The sequence below is a fragment of the Callospermophilus lateralis genome, chromosome 8 (assembly GCF_048772815.1).
Source record: "Callospermophilus lateralis isolate mCalLat2 chromosome 8, mCalLat2.hap1, whole genome shotgun sequence".
NCBI classification, from domain to species: domain Eukaryota; kingdom Metazoa; phylum Chordata; class Mammalia; order Rodentia; family Sciuridae; genus Callospermophilus; species Callospermophilus lateralis.
The window spans coordinates 92,524,989-92,540,355 of record NC_135312.1 but is presented as its reverse complement, the minus strand read 5'-3'; positions in this window follow the sequence as shown (position 1 = coordinate 92,540,355).

The following is a 15,367-nucleotide window of genomic DNA, read 5'->3' as shown; positions in this document are numbered from 1 at the left end:
TCTCCTAGTGACAAAAGTCTCCTGCTAATACTCCATTAGGGAAATTCAATTCATTCAAATCTATGATAACAAAAATACCTTCAACATCTTGTTAGAGGTTCACTTAGGATAAAATGAGAGGAAAGCGTAATCTGGAAATGTATAAACAGTGTAAAAACTGGGGTTGGAAGTGGGAGAAAATGTGGTAAGTAGTGTAAGCTTTACTGAAAGAGCTAAAAATTAAATGACATCATTTTAAAATGGGAAATCACATAAATCTGAAGCATTGGATTCTGATGGTCTGTCCTATTGAAATCTACAATGAAACTCATTGATTTTGTGGAATGACGGAATGACGTGCAGATTATTAGGCAAGAATACTTGTGGATGAGTAATGACCACAACAAAACAAGCAAAAAAAATGGGGACAATTGACATATCAGAAATAATATGGGATGTCATTTATTTTATCCAATTTCAACTTTGTTGATCCAGAAATAATTGATTCCTAACACCTATTTTCTATCTATATGCATTCTGTCACTTGCTCTCCATCTCTCTCTCTCTCTTACATACACACACACACACACACACACACACGCACACACATGCATAAACACATTTTATTTTCTGCACCAAAATCACAAATGATAACTAATACATTACTGAGCTCAGAATATTTTGAGTAAAATTGCACTTTCGGCTGCATAAATGGTACTTAAAGAAAACAATTCTTTAAATGATCATAGCAGAAATTGACAAACAGAAAGGAATTATATTGGCATAGCTCAAGTAAAGAACAGACTGTGAAGGATGAAGCAGCTGAAGAGAGTCTAAGTAGCAGAGACTGATGAACAAGCTTTTTCCATGTGCCACCATGGAGGGGGATGAGCTCTAACTTTTTAAAGTATTTTTGATACTTACAAATAAAATAAAAAATAAAAACCCAGGAAATTGCATGGATCACAGGCTATACATCATCCAGCTATATTTAATAGATAAATTAGGATACGCTCAAAAGAAAGAATATTGACTGGGAAAAGATGGAATAAATTCCCAAACAGTAAATGGTAACTAAAAAATATCTTGATCTTTGTGCCTACACTAGGGTATTTAAAGAAAGGAACCAGAACAATTTACTCCAGTCTCAGAGGTGAGAAGCTGGAGTAGAAAGAGTTGGAGAGGGTAGTACAAGAATGAGAGGCAGTCTGGGGGGAGCTCTTCCTGCTTATCTCCACCTCCTGTTCATTGTCTTTCTGCACGAACATCTTCACCCATGTAGTTACTGTGTTCACACTCACTCCTGCTTATTCACACTTTCAACCTCCTGCCATTTCAGGACTCATGCTCAGGGACATAAAATTGTTCCAGTTGTCTCCACCTTTCTAGAATTCTGAGACAGCCCCTTAAAGAGAATGCGCCTGAAGACGCCTATCTTTCTCCTGCATTAATCAGTAGTCCATTAATTAGTAGAAGATAGCAAAATCACCTTTGTTATCCCTCTGTGGTACCTTGAGACTTCCAGCTCAATGCAGTATTCTAAGCTTATGAAAATATATTCAATCTCCCTAAGTTAGGAGAACTGAAAGCTCCCCAAAACCACTGTTGATTAGGAAGGTACTTCAACCTGAAGCAACTTGTCAAAGGCCCATTAAGTTGACAATAGTATTCTCATAAGTTTCACAATACTGCAGTTTTGTTTTCTGATTCATAGTGTAAAATTTTCATATACTTCCACTTTGGGGAAGTTTGAAAAGTAGTAGAGAAAATTTAGGGGTAACCTAATCTTTCCTGGGTGAATTTTATTTTTGTGATGGTACCATCTGGAATTTAAAAAACAAAAGCAAAAGACAAAAAAAAAAAAAAAAGCATGAATGTGACTACATAAGCCATCTGCTACTGAAGGCCTTTGGCTATTCTTTTTCATACCTGCTGCCAAGGGAGGCCCACAAGACATTACATTTCCCAGATTAGCTTCACCAACAGCAAAACAGTAGCAGTGGAAACCCAACAACAAGTATTTGTCATATTTGTATGCTTGAATATTTTTGTATTTGTAATAAGTTAATTTTGAGATAAACAGATGAAGATGAAAGAGCAGAGTGAAATTTTAATCATTCTTAAGCAGGAAAGAGATAACTATTTTTTGGCATGGAAACTTTCCACTTTTAGTACAAGAAGATTGAGAGACGGCAGAGTACACTGTCAGTTCCACCAGGTTCAACAAATTGTTGCAGCCAAACAAAAATAGCCTTTCATGGTTCCCATTGTTCTGCAGCTGTTGGCTTCATAAAGCTTGTTGTCTCCTTCCTTGTGACTCATCATTATGGTTGCCCAGTTTCCTTTCTTGATTTCCTCCCCAAAGTGGTGATGTGTCATAGGAAGAGAGGACAGCCCTCTCAGTATCCCTTTCCAAGCCTTTTAAAGCACATCCATCCTGGAGCACTAATCTTTTTCTTCAAATAACTGAATTTCTTGTCCCATCTGGGCTCCGAGACTGCTTGAGAACAAAGATGATTCAGTCATTTGATAAGAGAGTCCGAATAGCTTCCTGCTTTAGAGGTCAAACAGTTGTGAGTTTCAAAGGGAACGTGTGCGTAAGTCTTAGGGCTCATGTATCTTTTTCTTTATGAAAATCTCATTTTGTTCCAGTTACTTTGTCAAAGAAGAGTTCTAGATTGCTTAAAGTATAATTTGCTTCTTGAGTTTAGCAATTACTGGAAAGGTTATGTCACATGTACATAAAACCCCATTCAGTTGAATATCAAAATTCTAACAATTTGACTCTTCAGTACTTAGAAGTGAACTCTTAAGTAAAAGGAAAAGATCACTAACATACAAAAGACTTCATACACTCAGATGGAAGAGCTTTCCATACAGAAATGTCTTAAAGCATACTGTCATTGCCCGGTATGTACTAAACATTGGATAAGTGTTTCTGATATTATTAGAACTTATTAGATCTTTTTAGACATAAATATAGCAAGCTGGGTTTCTATGTTTTTCAGGACAAAAGAAAAAGTGGACCAACAACATTTTGGAAATGGCAAAAGATAATAAAAGGAGGATGTTGTGATAATCTACAACAGACATCCAGCTATAAAAATGAAACAAGAAGGAAACCATATACGCAGTAGTTGGCCCATTTAACCCACTCAAAGATCTAGAGCACATCAGTTCACCCTTTAGCAGCACTTCATAGTGGTCATAGCGGCCACTATTATTTTAATTAAAAAAAGTCCAATGGAAAAAAGTCCAATGAAATTTCCTCTATGCCAAGATTGCAATGGAAGGCAATACAAATAAGGTCACAATTCAAAAAGAATTGTCCAAGGGCAGCACATTCGAAGATTTTCAGCTCTCAGTGAAGCCGTGCTGAAGCCATGGGTGCCATCAGACTTAAAGGTTCCCCCTCCTGCTCTCCTTGGGAACAGTTTAAAGACTCGGGAGAACTACATCATTCTCCCCTCCTCCCCTCCTCATGCTGACAATGTGTGACTCCCTTAGGAAAACCCTGTCTGATTGCCTGAAGCTTCTATCTGCCTTCCAGGAGTGTGGGGCTCCTCTGCTCTGGAGGCCGAGCCATGCATTGGTCCCCTTGGTCTGCTGAGGTGGCAGGGCTTGAAGTTATGACCCAGTCTCCCTTAGTTCTCTCTCCTGCCCATTTGAGCCTGCTGTCAGATCTCTCTCCAAGTCACCACAGTTCCTCCTCCGTGATCCTCAGAACTACACACTGCCACACTGCACCTCACACTCCAGCCCCAGGTGTATTATACACAGCCAGTTCCTTTTTGTCCAAGCTTGAGTTCCCAATGCTATGTCTCCCTGACAGGCTCTTTCCTTCTCCATATAGATTATGTGGTCCTCAGCGTCTCACATTTCATTCTCTCTTCTAGTGCCCCTCAACAATGATGGTATCTTTGATGATAATCTTTGGATGGTGATAACAGTGCAGTTAGGGTTAACAGAAAGGTCATCTTTAACTGCTAATAATCTACTGAGTTGGAATTAATGTCTAGTAGAGTTCCTGAAGTCAGACTGCCTGGGTTCAAATATGGGATCTGCCACCTACCACCTGTGTGACCTTGAGTGTATTAAACTCCCTGGGCCTCAGTGTTCTGAGAAATGGGTATACACATAGTAAAAAAAATTAGATTTTATGTTTATAGAATGTAAAGGACAGTGATTTCACCTAGTAAGAGCTATACAAGTGGTTGCTAAACAGGCATGGAAGGATGACCTGGTGTCAACCTCTTGCTTGTCACAAATGCATTACGCCAGGTAAATTACATCTCATTATAAAAATTACCCTGCTTTATTGCATTCCTGAAGAGACATGGGTGGATCTATGTTTGTTTGTTTGTTTGTTTGTTTTTAAAAGGAGTATTCAGGTCAAACAACTATGTATCTTGGTCAGACCAAAATAACTTTCCAAAGTTTCTGCAAACAGTTGATAGAGTATCTTAAATCTTGATGCACACACACACACACACACACACACAACACACCAAATACAAAAAAAAAAAAAACCACTCATCATCACTGGTTGCCACTATTGCTACATTGTAATTTTTCTACTTCAAACAGTGGCATTTTAATCATTCTGCCCATAGCAACTAAAGTCCTTTAAATTAACATTAAAAATTCATTCTTTTGGTTTATCCTTCCTGAATCAAGCTAATTAACCATCAGCCGAGAGCCCTTTAAATTATAACCTGAATATGTTACATTTTCTAATTTATAATGGCTCATCTAGGCAAATGGAAAACCCAAAAAGCAGTGAATTAATTAATGTTAATTAAAGAGTACAGCATGGAACAGATGCCAGGTCAATCTTTGGAGTGTGCCTGAAAAGCCATTGTTGGGACGAAGTCACCCTTTTGCAGAATATAGCTTTGGACAAAGGGCTTTGCTGTGGTGACCTTGTAAAGAATGAGAAAGAGAAACCAGAGATGAGACTAGAAGCAGCACTGAAGACTGACATTAGGTAATTGCATATTACATATATTACCTATTTTATATTACATATTATCTGTAATAGGAAACAAGGAGATAAGGGGAGTTATCACCCAAAGAGCTTCTAATATGAAGTAATGCTTTGCTGCAGAACTTTTGGCCACGATAAATATGTTCTATATCTATACTATTCAACACAGTTGTCATATGTAGACATTTAACACTTGAAATGTGGCTCATTTGATTAAGAAACTGAATTTTTCAATTTACTTAATTTAAATGTAATTACCATGTGACTATTGGTTATTGTATTGGGTATCTCAGTCCTGAAATGTCAGAGAAACATGCTATTTATATTTATTACTTTAAAACTTTGCAGACTTTGTTGGTGTTTCTCTTATGCCATGCCATGTGTCTCTATTTTGTCTCTCCGTCTGTCTCTGCCATTGTATCTATTTCTGTCTCTCTCACATATATATGCACACCTTTTGTTTTCTATTCAGTGTAATATTTATCAACTTAATTTGATTTTCCTTAGAGCTGTGATGATTAACTTGGAGAAGTAGAGCATATTAGAGTTTATGGAATAAATAAGAGAAAAAATGATGCATAATCAACATTATAATTTATTAGTGTAATTAGAAATATTTATATACAAATTATAGAAAAACAAATTGGAGAGATGATTCAGGAGACACACATAGTTCCCAACAAAAACCTGTGCTTGTCCTACCAGGGAAAGTATCCAATTTAGAAAGGGGTAGAAGAGAGAGTCCACAAGATTTTGATGTTGAACCAATTGGGAATGGGTTTATAAACTCCATGAACCCCTGAGTTAGCTTAAAAAGAGTTAAAACACATTGCACTTGAGGGTTGATTCAACCTTTTATCTCATGAGCTATCATATATAATTATTATCTCAATGGACATCAAAAATATTTGAGTGGTCTCGTGACTGAGCCTCAATAGATCCAGGAATGGGCCCTAAAGTCTCCAAAGAGTTGCTGACACAATTGCTAGTTATGCAGATTAGGCAAAACAATTTGGATTTTACACTAATATTCTTCATTGCCAACAAAGGTGTAAAGTTAGTTTTATTCACATTTTTAAAAACCACTGCATGCAAACAAAATACTTTCAAAATACAATAAAATTGTAACTCATTTTTCAAGATGTATAATTAAGAGGTTTACTTTTTTTTCCAAACCCATCTGTAATTCGATGGGGATATTTTGGAAGGAAGGCATAAATTACATAAAGTTTGTTAAGTTGTCCCTTTTCTCAAATGATTTTCTGTTCAACAAACACAGATTTCAAAGCCAATCATTTTCTTCACTGAGCCTTCAAATTACATGGCTTTCATCACCCCATGTTTTTGTACTTGACTTGAACAATATCAATGTCGCCACCTATAGGTCAAAAGGATATTGGGGTTGTTTGGGGGACCAAAATAAAGAGTTTTAAAAAACCATTGGCGAATTGATCATTCTGGAACATTGAATTTCATAGCTTCTTAGAATCCATGCTTTTATGCATTTTGTTGTGCTGTTGTTTTATTTTTTATTTTTACTTTGGTAGAAAGATTTTTCAAAGATACTAAGCCAGTTTCCTCACTTCTCAGCTCCTACAGTGAAAAATCATTAACACTTTTTGATGACTCAGGATGATCATCATTAATATGAATTACTATGCTAGTTCAGGGATATTTTTCAAGTGTTAAATGAATCCTTAGCAGAATCACCTCACAAAGCTATTCCCCTTGAGTATTTCACTCAGTAGATGACTCAGTTACCACTCTGGGCTCTTCAATTCCACTACTCATGGTACACACATATTCCCCCTTGGCAATTCTCATTCTCTAATATGGAGATCCTAGTCTTCTGCGGCTAGAAACAAGTAAGAGAAATTTGGGTTTCTCTTTGCCGCAATCTGGCTGGGCACAATTCAGGAGCCTACTCTAAACTTCTCTTAAAATAAGAGAAATTTGGAACTGAGTACATGCCTAAATAATTTACAAATCTTATACTGGGAATTTTGTGACTCGGATTTTGTCTCCTTGCATGAAATTTTTGTAACTTGCAACAGATACACCCTGCTTTCCATTTTTAAGTGCTCTATAGTTATGCATAATAATGAGGTTCATTTTGACATATTTAGAAGTTCCTGTAACACCATTTTCTCTCTTTCAATCCCCGGTATTCCCCCTTCCTTCTCCTCTTTCCTCTCCCAATCCCATTCCTCTACTCTACTGGTCTTCCTTCTATTTACTTATTTATTTTTTAATTGGTGCATTTAAATCGCACATAAAATTGGAATGGTGATATACACGCACATAGCATAATTTAGTCGAGTTTATTCCTCCGTTCTTCCCCATTGCCTCCGCTCCTTCTTCACCCTTGGCTCTGTGCTTCTGTGTCACTGCTCTCTCATCTATTTTCATGAGATCCCCCCTTTTTTTAAACAAAATTCATTTTTCTGACTAGCTTCCACAAATGAGAGAATACATTGAACTACTGACTTTCTGAGCCTAGATTATTCCCATTAGCTTGATGTTCTCCAGTTTCATCCATATACCAACAAACGGCATACTTTCATTCTTCTTTTTTTTTTAAAGTTGGACACAATACCTTTATTTATTTTTATGTAGTGCTGAGGATCCACACATCCAGGACCTCACATGTGCTAGGCGAGCGCTCTACCACTGAGCCACAACCCCAGCCCTTCATTCTTCTTATGGATGAATAGAACTCTATTGTATATACATATATTATCTTTATCATCTATAGATAGGCACCAAAGTTAGTTCCATAACTTGGTCATTATGGATTGATTATGCTGCTATAAACATTGGTATGCATTTATCACTTAGTATGCTGATTTTAGTTCTTAAGAATTGGGATAGATGGGTCATGTGGCAGTTCCATTCCTAGTGTTTTTGAGGAATTGCCATACACTTTACAAAGCAGTTGTACTAATATGCAATCTCAGCAATAATGCATAAGAGAACCTTTCTCCTCACATTCCTTTGGGCATAAGAATGCCATTTCTTATTTGGATGAGATGAAATCTCAGTGTAGATTTGCATCTCCTTGACAAATCATATTTAAATTTTTTCATATATTCGGCCATTTGTATTTCTTCTTTTGAAAACTGTCCCTTTAGGTCTTTTTGACCATTTATGGAGTGAGTTATTAGTTTTCTGATATTAGGCTTTTTTATTTTTTTTCATATATTCTGGTATTAATCTCCTGTTAAAAGAGTAGCTAGCAAAGATTTTCTCCCTTTCTGTAAGCTATCTTTTCATGCTCTTAATTGTTTCCTTTGCTATAAAGAAGTTTTTTAATTCGATGCTATCCTGCTTATTAATTCTTAATTTTATTTTTTGGGCTTTAGAAGTCTTGTTAAGGAAGTTGGTGCTCACACCAATGTGTTGAAAGGTCGTCCCTATATTTTCTTCTTGCACTTTCTCTATTTCTGGTCTAATTCCTAGGTCTTGGATCCATTTTGAGTTTGATTTCTGGTCAGGGTAAGAGTTAGGAATCTAGCTTCATTCTTCAAAATATGGCTATCCAGTTTTCCATGTATCATTTGTTAAAGAGACTATCTTTTTTGCCAACTTATGTTTGTGGCAGTTTTGTTAAGGATCAGATGACTATATTCATGTGGACTTGTCTCTGTGCCTTATCCCATTATCTGTTTTTATGTCAATACCATCATGTTTGTGTTACTATACCTCTGTTGTATGAATTGAGATCAAGTATTATGATGCCCCCAACCTCACTCTTGCTGCCCAGGATTACTTTGGCTATTTGGGGTAATTTATTTTTTCATGTAAATTTTAGGACTATTTTTTCCTAGTTCTGTGATAAATGGCAAGGGTATTTTGAAGGGGATTGCAGTATATGTGTACATTGTTTTTGTTACGGTGATTCTGACAATATTTAGTATACTTGTCCATGAACATGGTAGATCTTTCCATATTCTAAAGTCTTTTTTCAATTTCTTCAGTATTTTATAATTTTCATTATAAATGTTTTCACCCTCTTAGTTAGATTTATTACCAACTACTTTTTAAGTTATAATGAATGAAATAGTTTTCTTAATATCTTACTTAGCATCACACTATTAAAGTATAGGAGAACTAATGATTTTTGAGGGTTGATCCTTTATCCATCAACTTCACTGAATTTATTTATTAGCTCTGAAATTCTTCTAGAGTTTTTCTTGGGTCTTGTAAATATAGAATTATGTGATCAACATAGTTTAACTTCTTTTCCTATTTGTATACTTTAATTTTCTTGTGTCTAATTGTTCTGGCTAAAGTTTCAAGAAATATATTGAATAGGAGTGGTGAAAATGTACATCTTTGTCTTGTTCCAGGTTTTAGAGGGAATAACTTCAGTTTTTCTCCATTCAGTAGGATGTTGACTGTGGGGTTGTAATATACAGCCCTTATGGTATTCGGTATGTTCCTTTTATACACAGAAGCTATTGTACTTCCTTTCTCACATTAAAAAGTAGGCGAGGTTGGAAAGTACTGATGATGATAACTGGAGTTCTTTCTGCACAGACTAGGCTGATAAATTCCCATAGCAGGGCTGATAGCGAATTCAAAATGTGAAGTTCTGACCATTCTTTGGAACTTTGTTGGGTGGTATTTACTCCTGAGATATTAAATCCATATCCTCTGTTACTAGGCAGATACTGATCTCAGCTGGAATTCTGGGTCTCAGAGACATCCTGAAAATTTCACTTGTAGGATGGGGAAACTAAGCCTCTGCTAGTCTCACATCCTCTGTGAATGCAGACCACCCAGGATCAGAGCCCAAGTACAAATGCACCTGCTAACCAAATTCTGGCCTCTCCCCAGGTGGTCACATGAGATACCAGGAACACAGGGAAAGCAAGACTTTCTTCCCTTGGTATCCCCATCCTGGATACCTCTGGGCCCAATCCTCTCTGTCTGCTTCAGTCACACTCAGTCAGACATACACTGGACCCCATGTTAGGCATTGGCTGAGACAGCCTGGCAGCACTTTTTATGAATCCCCAGACTCCAGCCCTGAAACCTGCCCTGCAGCTGCTTCAAAATGGCTCCCGCCTCAACCCCGTTGCCACACACATACATAGAGCACTTTCAATCATAATCTTGCTTCAGTGTCTCTGAGTCAGTGAAAATCATCTTCCCTATTGGTTCCACAGGTTCTTCCAGGCCAGACTTATTTGCGGTGCTTTTCTCTCTTTTTGCCTGTGGTATCAATGTCCTCTGTGGTAAACTGGTAGCCTTGTCACCTTCAGCAAAACTGGCAAGTTGCCAACATATTAAATTTATTTTTATGGTCAAACTTCCTGAATTTCTGCGTGTCTATGATTATTGGATTTTCCAGTGTTGAATTTCAGTGAATTTCTTCCATTACCCACCTCTCTGAGAAGCAATATTTGGCTGCTTGTATCTCAAGACATGCAGCAACTGGAAAACACACCCTTCCTCTAATCCACCACCTTCCAAGTCACTGGTTTTGACTCAGAGCTGTGTTCTTAACAGGCAAGAGTACTGAATGACAGTTCAGGATAAGTGCTTCATTGATGACTTCCAGTTCTAATACTTTTAATTACAATGACTTTCCAAACATCACTTCTCATTATTTGCATTACTTCTTGTTATTTGAATGTCTTCTTATTTTTTTAAGAAAAACAACTTCTCTTATCCTTTTATCTTGTTTTGACTCTCACATGTGATGATTCTTCATGCTCGAAATAAAGCATCCATTTTTAATAAAAACTTTTTACGATATTAAAAATATTTTAAAATCTGTTATCCATAAATCTTTCAACACCACTTTCGATATGCCATATAACCATTACTAAAAACATTATCTTTTCTCCAAATCAGCCAAATGAATTATTCTGTGCAAGAGAATCTCCTCCAAACCTTTAACTTAGAAACATATTCTAGTAGTTTGGGCAAAGCCTTGGACAGAAATTCAGAGCTTCAAAGAAATTTGTAAAAGACCAAACTGTGTACCATCTACTGTAGACATTAAAATTATCAATAAAATTAATAACTTTTCTGGGGAAAAAGAGCTCCATTTAGACATCCATGATCCTTATTTAGAAAACTTGCTTTCTATTATCTCCCTATATCAAATATCTTATTATTTAAAAATGAATAACAGATAAGCAATTCATAATGACTAAAAAATTAGATATATTGGGAAATTATTCAGAAAGCAAACCATCCAATCCATCTTGGAAACAGCACCGAGAAAACAATGATTTTCCAGATGCTCTGTGGAGGCAAACAAAAAACAAAACAAAAAAATTCCAGAATTGAAATAATTCATTTTATAGTATTAAATACTAGCAATTTCACAATGAGGAAATGAAAAACACTTTTTTTTTAACCCAAACTTTCCAAATTTATTTAACCATAGAATCCATTTCCTCTTCTTGGAGTGCCTTTTAATGTTCAACTGAAGTACCTATTGCATATTCTGTAGCCAGTGGGCTACTCACAGATATTTCCTCCTCATCTCTTTTCAAGTCCACAATACATTTGCACTTCTTTCCATCTTTCACACTAAGGCACCACTAAGTTCTGCATATTTGTTGAGATAATGAAGCAGTTCTGACCTGCATCACTTCTTTGCATAAATTTGAATTGTCACTGTGTGATTTGCTACCTTCTCCTTTTATGCCTTGGGGAAATAAAACTGTGTCAAGGTGGTACTTGGGGCATCCTGGAGTAGTGAATGATTATTTTGAACACTGTCACAGGAAATGAAGAGGAATCGAGGAATTAGTTTAGTGGGATTAAAACTTCAAGATCCAGGGATGATTTGTTAAAGCAACATAACTAACTCTGAATGATACACTGGACTATGCAGAAAACAAAAAAATTAGAAAAGGCAAATCATCTACAAAGTTTTCAAAATAAATCACAGTATCAGAAGTGAATTCATTGAGATTTCTCAGGCTTTTTAATAAAGAAAATCTGTATATATTAAGAGTGCTCACTCAATGAAATTACAATCAAGCCACAGGGCTTCTGCTCATGACTGGGCAGGCATACAGGCATACAATTACAATAGTGATTATACACACTGGCTCACTTCCACTGACATAATTTTTTCAAAACACTATTCCTACCAGACCAAATTCATATTGCTCCTACTATTCTATTGTTATTAAAAGTTCATATTGTTATTAAAAGTTCAACTTGACATAGAGGTCAATTTAATTTTATTGTTTTTCTTGAATAAAACTAACTCTTCCCATTCAATTTCTGAACATTGATGAAAAGAATAGATTATTTATTTAATGTGCGTGTGTGTGTGTGTGTGTGTGTGTGTGTACATGCATGTGCATGGGTGCATGTTCCAGTGCCAAATGGGAGTTTCAATTTTTCTATTGAGGAAATTAGAAGAAAAAAGTCTTCTTTAATCATGACTGAAGAAAAAATTGATGTTATGCGTGAGGATGTAAAACAGCTTCTCTTCCTGAATAAGAGTCAGGTTTCTAAATCAAGGAAACTTCACAATATCAGCTTACATTTTAATTTGGTATTAACCTTTTCTAAAAACATAATAAGACAATAATCAATATTATTAGTCTCTCAGTTGACCAAACCACATTTCCTTGGACTTTCAAAGTCACTCATTTTTAATATCTGAACTTTTTTTCTTCTTGTCTCAGAGCCATGGAAAAACTAAATGAGTGATGTAGTTTAGATCACACTGAAAAATAATAATTAATAAATAAATAATAACAATAAAAAAGAATAAAAGCTTATTTTCTTGTTAATAAGCAAAGTGCTCCCTTAATTTGTCGAGTCTTCAATCTTTTAGCATTTGTTTGTTTCTTTATTTAAAATCACTGAGTATTCAATATCTATGCAGAGTTGTCAGGGAGCCTACAAAGAAAGCCATCAGCTTGTCTTCTCTACTTTCGAAATAATTCAAACTCTCAATAGGTACTTTAAATATGGTAGCCATTAGTCATATGTCACCACTGAAATAATTAAATAAAATTAAATATTCATCATCAGCATTAAACTCATCACAAGTGCTCAATCATCAGTTGTGGCTAAAGGTTACCATAATGAACAGTGCAGATACAGAACATTTCCAATGCCATAGAAAGTTTCATTAGATAGTGTAGGTTCTAGTACTAAAGCAGACATATTTGTAAACAATTATATAGTACTAAATGTCTTAAATAAGAGGAGCATAGGGTTAATAATACATGAATTTGTTTTACAGAGTTAGAAGAATTCAAAGATGATGAAGAGAAGATGGCCAGGAAAAAACAGAAGGTTGTTCTGGGCACAAATGTGAACATGTGCCAAGGTTCAGGTATTTGACATCATGTGTGATTAGGAACAGGGAGGAAAACATATGGCTAGTATTAAGCGTGGAAAGAAGGGATGGTATGAGATGAAGCTACAAACTTTTATCAGGAGCCTTAACTTGAAGGAGTTTGTGTGCCTTGTTAAACTTTGTTAACACCATTCTCAAGGAAAGCCACAAATATATTTTAAGCAGAGGTGTAGCATAGTCATATACTTTCAAAAACTATAATTTAATGTCTGCTAATGAAAATTAGTAAACTGAAACAAACTTCTGCTTCAATTCCATGGAAAGACTACAAAAAAATAAATAAAATATATGAATATAAAAATGATTTATATAATCTCTAGATAAGAAATGAAAAAAATAAAAAAGAAATGGAGAACATGGTAGAAATCATTGGTCAATAGGGCTTTATACTGAAAGGGCACCAGGTCAGATGAGGACCAGATTTACTGCTTGAAGCCAAGATTAGCAAGAAAAATCAAACCATTTCTGCAACATGAATAGATATGAAATATGGCTAATATCATGCAGGAAATAAACAGCTAGATAAAATGGAGCAATATCTTTGAATTTCTGAAGAAAAATAAATATAAACCTTATAAACCCAGTTTAAAGTCAATAATTAACCTTTTAAAGCAAAAAGAATAAGGCCTAGATGATGAGTTCATCAGTGAATTCCATCATACATGAAAATAAATTTTTCTAATATTCTGTTATCGCAGAAAACAGAAACAAAATTAATACTTCTTAATTAATTCCAGGAGGTCAGCTTATTCTAACATGAAAACTAAAGATATTATAATTAAGAAAACTACAAAATCTCATATGATATATACAAAATCCATGTCTGTCATGAACATAGATGCAAAAATCCTCAACAAAATATTAGAAAATCAAGTTACATAAGGTACAAAATATTATGCAACATAACAAAATGGGATTTATTAAAGGTAGTCAAGGATGGTTTAGCATTCAAAATACAATGTCATCAGGCACAACGATGGGTTAAAGAAGCGAAATCACATGATCATATCAACAGATGCAGAAAAAATGTTTAACAAAATAATACACTCTGTTCATAATAAAATCTCAGTACATTGGAATGGAGGGAAACTTCTTCAAATTGATAAAGACTATCTAGAAAACTAAAGATAGTATTGTATTCAATGGGGAGATGGAACAACAACAAAAAATTTTCCTACTAAGATCACGAATAAAGTACAGAAAATCACTCTTATTGCTGCTTTTCAACATTTTACTTTAAATCTGAGATAACACAATATGACAAGAAAACAGATGAAAAAGATGTAACCCATTTTTATCCATGAGAGATAAACCCCAAGACCCCCAGTGGATGCCTAAAACTGTGGTTAGTATCAAAGTCTCTATATACTATTTTTCCTATGCATACATACCTACTATAAAGTTTAATTTGTAAATTAGCACAGTAAAAGATAAATAATAATAACTACTAACTAAATAGAAGAATTAAAAATTATACTATAATAAAAATCATATCAATGTGAGTCCCTGTATTTTAAAACATCTTATTATATTTTTTTCTTTTCACTTAGGGGAAGTTCTTTCTAGCTTCTTTTGGCATATCTGAATTTATACCATTACCTTTCTTATGCTTTAGGAATATTACTAAGTAAAATAAGAAATACTTGAAAACAAACTCTATGATACCATAACAGCCCATCTAATAACTGAGATGACTACCAAATAATTAACAGATAAGTAGAGTACACAACACTGATATGTCGAACAGGTATATGCACATCCCTGGTCAATAAAGCAAAATGGCATGAAATCTCATTATGTTATTGAGATTATTGAGATTCAAAATTCATGAATTGTTTACTTTTGGAATTTTCCATTTAATGTTTTCAGATCATGGTTGACAATTGGTAATTGAAACCACAGAAACCTAAATTACAAATGGTGTAAACTATTGTATTAAATTGGAAAAGAAAAAATAAAACTGCTTCATTTATTTATTATTATATTTTTACAGGTGGCATTTCTATTTATACAAGTAAATCCAAAGAATCAACAATCACCAAAAACCTTCCTGG